Here is a 5,685-nt window from a genome sequence, read left to right as displayed (position 1 = left end):
CTCTCTCTGTCTCCCCTCTCGGTCTCTGTCTCTCTCTGTCTCTGTCTCGCTCTCCCTCCCCCCCTTCTCCTCTCTCTGGCTCTCTTCCTCTCTGTCTCTCTCTGTCTCTGTCTCCCCTCTCTGTCTCTGTCTCTGTCTGTCTGTCTCGCTCTCCCTCTGCCCCTTCTCCTCTCCTCTGTCTCTCCCCTCTGTCTCTCTGTCTCTCTCTGTCTCTCCCCTCTCTGTCTCTGCCTCTCTCCTGATTCTCCTCCTCCCTCTCCTTTGCTGGATCCTCCTCCAGATCACACCCTCTGACCACAGGTGTCCCTCAGGCTCTGTCTTGGGCACCCATGCATTCGGTGACTATCTTGATGCTCTTAGATCTTCCTGTCCTACCCCAGTCTCTCTTCTGACCTTCAGTCTTGAATTTCCCATTGCTTTTCAGCCATCATAAATAGGATGTCCAGTAGACATCTGAAACCCAACAGGTCCAACAGTGTATTTGTTTTCTTTCCCCTGCACCACCCTTCTCCCTTCCCTGTTGCTGTAGAGAGCACCCCCTTCCTCCAGACCCTCAGGCGCCCAACCTAGGAGTCACCCTGGACCGCTCACTATCACCCACCCATCCAATGTGGTGCTAAGGCCTTCGATTTCAACTCTGCAATATCTGTTGTTAATTTCACCTCTGCCACATCTTTCTAATACCCCCTTCTCCCCTCTGACACTGCCATCCCCCTGCAACCCTAATTTACTGGGGAGGTGGTGTCTGTTTGCTTCAAGTATCCCCACACTCCAATCTGTCCTCCATTCAGTCACCAGTGATTTTCCTGAAGTTCAGGTCTGGCCATGTCACCCCCTACTCAGTAAACTCCAGTGGCTCCCTATGTATTCCAAGAGCAGATAGAAAATGCTCTGTTTGACATTGAAAGTCTTTCATCCCCTGCCCCAGCTTCTCTTTTCAGACTTCTTAGACCTTTCCACCACACACTCTTCAGAGTCTCCTGACTGTTCATGAACAAGACCCTCTGTCTCTCGGCTCTGGGCATTTTCTCTGGTCACCCCCCAGCTCTGGAACACTCGCCCTCCTCCATTCCAGTGGCTGACCTCTCTGCTTCCATTAAGTGCTAACAAAATCCCACTTTCTCCAGGAAGCTTTTCCCAAGCCCTCTGAATTCCTGAAACTTCTCTCTTTTCCTTATCTGAGTTTACTTTGTATCTATTTGTTTCTGTGTGGTCTTCCCGATTGAAATGTAAGCTTCCTGAGGGCTGGGACTGTCTTTTGCTTCTTTCTGTAACTCTATTGTTTAGCACAGTGCCTGGCACACAGTAAGTGCCTAATAATTGTTTATTGAATTGAATAGAATTGTAGTGGATCTGAATCATTGTAATTTTCATCCTGTGATAGTAGGGAAAGCCAGGGAGATTAGCAGGTGGAGCAGAGGAGGGAGACAATTGCAAGCACAGGGGACATTCTGGGCAAATGCCCAGAGCCCAGATATGAAGCGTCTTGCTCTGCACAAAAACACAGCCAGAAGCCTCCAGCCCACAGAAGGGCTAACCCAGAAATGTTCTGGCCCAGATCCAGAGATCCCGCCTCACAAGCATCGGGAAAGAAGCAGTTCATGTGAGTCTGTCGCTGGTCTCCCTGTTGTGCCCTATGGCGTGTCTGGACAAAAACAGGACATGGATCCACTTAGGGAATAAACCCTAAGCCTGGAACAGGCCAGTCAGGCAGTCGGTCGGTTATTAAACATGTTTTAAGGACCTACTGTGTGCCAAGCGCTGTGCTCAGCACCGGGGACACAAAGAAAGGCAGAAGACAGTCCCTGCCCCCCAGGAGCTCATGATCTCATGGGAGAGATGAAAAACAAGCAGATAGGAACAGACAAGCCATAGGCAGGATATGCAGAGGGGGTGGTGGGAGTAATCCAAGGCAGAGGCTGATCTGTGATAGGGTATGGGGGGAGCGGGAAAGGAAGGCAAAGGATGTGAGACAAGTTCAGGGTAGAGCTGACCTGCTTCACCTAGGGCTCAAGATGGGGAAGGGAGAAGAGTGTAGGTGGTGCAGGGCTGACGGACTTCTTTGGACCTATCCATCGTGCCTTCCTTCTCCAGGAAACTCATCCTAGGGAAATCTCACTATCCTGCAAGGCCGAACCAGCTGCGGTCCTCATGCATCAGCCACCCCCTCTGGCCCTCTGATGGCTCTCCACAACTGCAGGGCAGAACCATGGACTCTGGGGCCTCTGTTTAAGGAGGGGGCTCAGCACAGTCTTCTCCCCATGTCCCAGCAGCCGCACTGCTTTGGGACGACTTTGGACTTCTCTGCCCCCCCCCCTTCAGCTACCTTTTGTAACTGGTATCGTCCCCCACTAGCCCTCGAGCTCCCGGAGGGCGGCTATTGTCCACCTGCATCCCCAGCACTTGGGACAGTGTCTGGCACATGACAATGCTTAATGTATGCGTATTGGCTATTCACTACTGAGGAACTGAGGGTTTGGGGTCTTAGGGAGAGGTGGAATAACAGCTGGTCAGGATCAGATAACGGAATTTCCTAGTTTATAAACAGGGAATTGGTGCCTTTGTGGCAGATGGCAAGAGCAAGGCTGTGACCAGCTCAGGTGGGTTGGAGGAGAAGGTCATGGGAAATGAGGAAGGAGAGGAAGCGGGAGGTTAGGTGTTTGAGGGAGTCTTAGTCTCCTCATGGGAGGGTAGAAGTCGGGAAGAAAAGACTGCGCCAGGCGATAGCCATCGAGAGAGCACGTGCTTTATTGCTGGCACTAGTGCTGAGGATGCTAGAAAAGGCAAAAATCCTCACTGGGTGATGAGGGAGACAGCACGTGAGCGAACGAAACACAGGACAAATGAGAATGAGCAGAGGGAAGGCACTGCCATCATGGGGCTTTGGCTGGGACTCGGAGGAGACCAGGCAAGCCAGCAGGTAGGAAAGAGGCGGAAGGGCATCCCAGGCATGGGGGGAGGCCAGGGCAAAGGCTTGGAGTCAGGAAATGGAGAAATTTGTGGAAGAATGACTAGCCCGGCTCACTGGATTTCCTGGTACGTGGCGGGGGTGGTATTGTAATGTAGGCTAGAAAGGTGGGAGGCAAGCTATGAAGGGCTTGGAATGCCAGAGGATTTTATATTTGATTCTGGAGGTGAGAGGGAGCCAGTGAATTTTATTGAGGAGGAGGTGACATGGTCAACCCTATGCTTTAGAAAGATCTTGGCAGTTGAGGGGAGGATGGACTGGAATGAGAAGAGACTTGGGGAAGGCAGAGCAGCTGCTCCAATAGACCAGGAGTGTGGTGAGGACGGCCCACACCAGGAAGAGCCAGGGTCAGAGCAGAGGAGGGGGCGTATGGGAGACATGTGAGAAATTTACAGACCTTGGTCACCAGGGCAGGCACTGAACTCTCAGGAAGTAAGGGAGGGTGTTGTGGAGGTCAGTCGGTAATGACCACCAGAACCTGGTTGAATGAACCCCAATGCAGGAGAGGTTACTGAGTGGCAGCCAGAGATTCTCGAAGTGGTGATGGGGACTGAGGATCTAAAACTGCCCTCCCATGACCAGGGAGTCCAGGGGAATGAGAGAAAGGGAGGCCAGGGAGGCTCCAGCAGGAGGCAGCCTGGTATCAGTGATAGCCAGAATATGGAAGGACTGGGGAAGGAAGAGGTTTGAGATGAAAGTGAATCTGTTATCCATGGAGCAGGCATCCCAGTGAGCACCAAGGAAGGGGTGGGTGTCTTTAGCAGGCAGGTTGGTGGGGTTGGGTTTAGAGGGAGGGGAATAAGGGACCCATCAGTGGGGGACCAAGAATGGGCTACAAACAATGGCAGCTGGGGGTTCAGAATCATTGGGATGGGGAGAGAGGGAAAGGAGGAAGGATGGGCTCAGGGATTGATGGGCACAGAAGAAAATGTAGGTCAGTTTGCCCAGATTGTAGTGTTCACACAAAAGTAATGTGGAAAGGTCAATTGGGGCCAGCTTGGGGAGGACCTTCCAAGAAAGGCTTAAGAGTTTCTACCCAACCCTGCAGGCAATAGGGAACCAGGGGAGTTCTGGAGCAGGAGAGTGACATGATCAGATCTGGGACTGAAATGATGTCAGCAGCTCTGTCAAGGCTGAATTGGTGAAAGACCAAATGGAACACTATGGCAGCACTGGGACCTTTGAAGTTGGGGCTATTTCATTTTGTGGAGGGTGCTGGAGGCCATGGTAATCTGGAGAGCATGAGATGAAATGTAGCAGAGTAATCAGGATCAGAGATTTCTGTTTGGGAACCATCAGTAAAGAAAAAAGGTGTGGGTGGCTAGGTGGCACAGTAAATAGAGCACCAGCTGTAGAGTCAAGAGGACCTGAGTTCAAATCCAGCTTCAGACACTTAACTAACCATGTGACTTTAAGTAAGTCACTTAACCCTATTGCCCCTCCAAAAAGCAAAAAAAAAAAAAAAAAAGGAAAAAGGGGGATATGCTTCCCTCCTAACTTTACCCACACCCTAACTCTACTTGATTCACAAAATAATAATAGTTAATATCTATATGTCCCTGTATACCAGGCACTGTGCTAAGCACTTTACAATCTCCAATACCTGTAAAATATGACTAAACAAATTTTAGAGCTACAAAACCCACAAAGTGACAGAGAGAATAAAATCTCTCACTGAAGGCAGCCTGGCAGGCTGAACAGGAAGGGTCTATCATGCCAAGCTGGGGCGGCCTCAACCAGCGGCCCAGAACAGCCAGAGCAGACTTCAGGAGAGTGGATCACCAGCAGCTGTGGAGGTTTCCAGACTTCTCAACCCATAAATGCCAAAGGGAAAGTAAAAGGTCGACAGGGAACTCTGTTGGAACTGGGTGATGAAAGAGCACAGTCTGGCCCCTGTCCCTGGGGCAAGAGGTGGTGGAGGTATGGCTGCCCTGTGGCTGCCTCCTGAGCTCCTGGCCTGCAGATCATAGAGAGACCAAGTGACCATTCAGAGGGTAATCCCACTTACTTTGATCTGCTTGGATCTGGATCACAGTCTTGGATGGTGGTCCTGGGGTATGTGGTCAGTGTGCCAGAGCTTGGGGTGGCTGTAGAGAGGGCCCCCTCCTCAGACCTCTGACAACATTTGCGAAAAACCCCAGTGATTTGGGACGAAGCTGTCTCCACTCTGGAAGCAGAGTTCTATTGTGGCAAAGAGCTCAAAAGGCAAGTAATTGGCTAGTAAGATGAACAAGCAGAGGAAGCCCAATCAGACCAGAGAATCCTTTTGGGGACAAAAAGGATCGGAACAGAACCAGAAGAAGTCAACAAAGGCAGAACTGCTGCATCAAAAGCTTCCGAGAACAATATGGACTGGCCACAGGCCATGGAGGAGCGCAAGGAGGATTCTGAAAATCAAGAGAAGTGGAGGAAAAATTGGGAAGAGAAATGAGAATGATGCAAGAAAATAATGAAAAGAGAGTGAACAGCCTGCTAAAGGAGACCCAAAAATACTGAAGAAAATAACCCCTTACAAAATAGACTCACACAAATGGCAAAAGAGGCCCCAAAAAGCCAATGAGGAGAAGAATGCCTTAAAAAGCTGACTTGCTCAGATGGAAAAGGAATTTCAAAATCTCACTGAAGAGAATAATTCCTTTAAATTTAGATTGGAGCAAATGGAAACTAATGACTTTATGAGAAATCAAGATACTATAAAACAGATCCAAACAAATGAA

The sequence above is a fragment of the Petaurus breviceps genome, unplaced genomic scaffold, assembly GCF_028583685.1.
Source record: "Petaurus breviceps papuanus isolate PSGF00001 unplaced genomic scaffold, PetGlider_PUasm1.0 527, whole genome shotgun sequence".
Classification (NCBI taxonomy): Eukaryota; Metazoa; Chordata; class Mammalia; order Diprotodontia; family Petauridae; genus Petaurus; species Petaurus breviceps.
Note: the sequence above shows the minus strand (reverse complement) of the source record.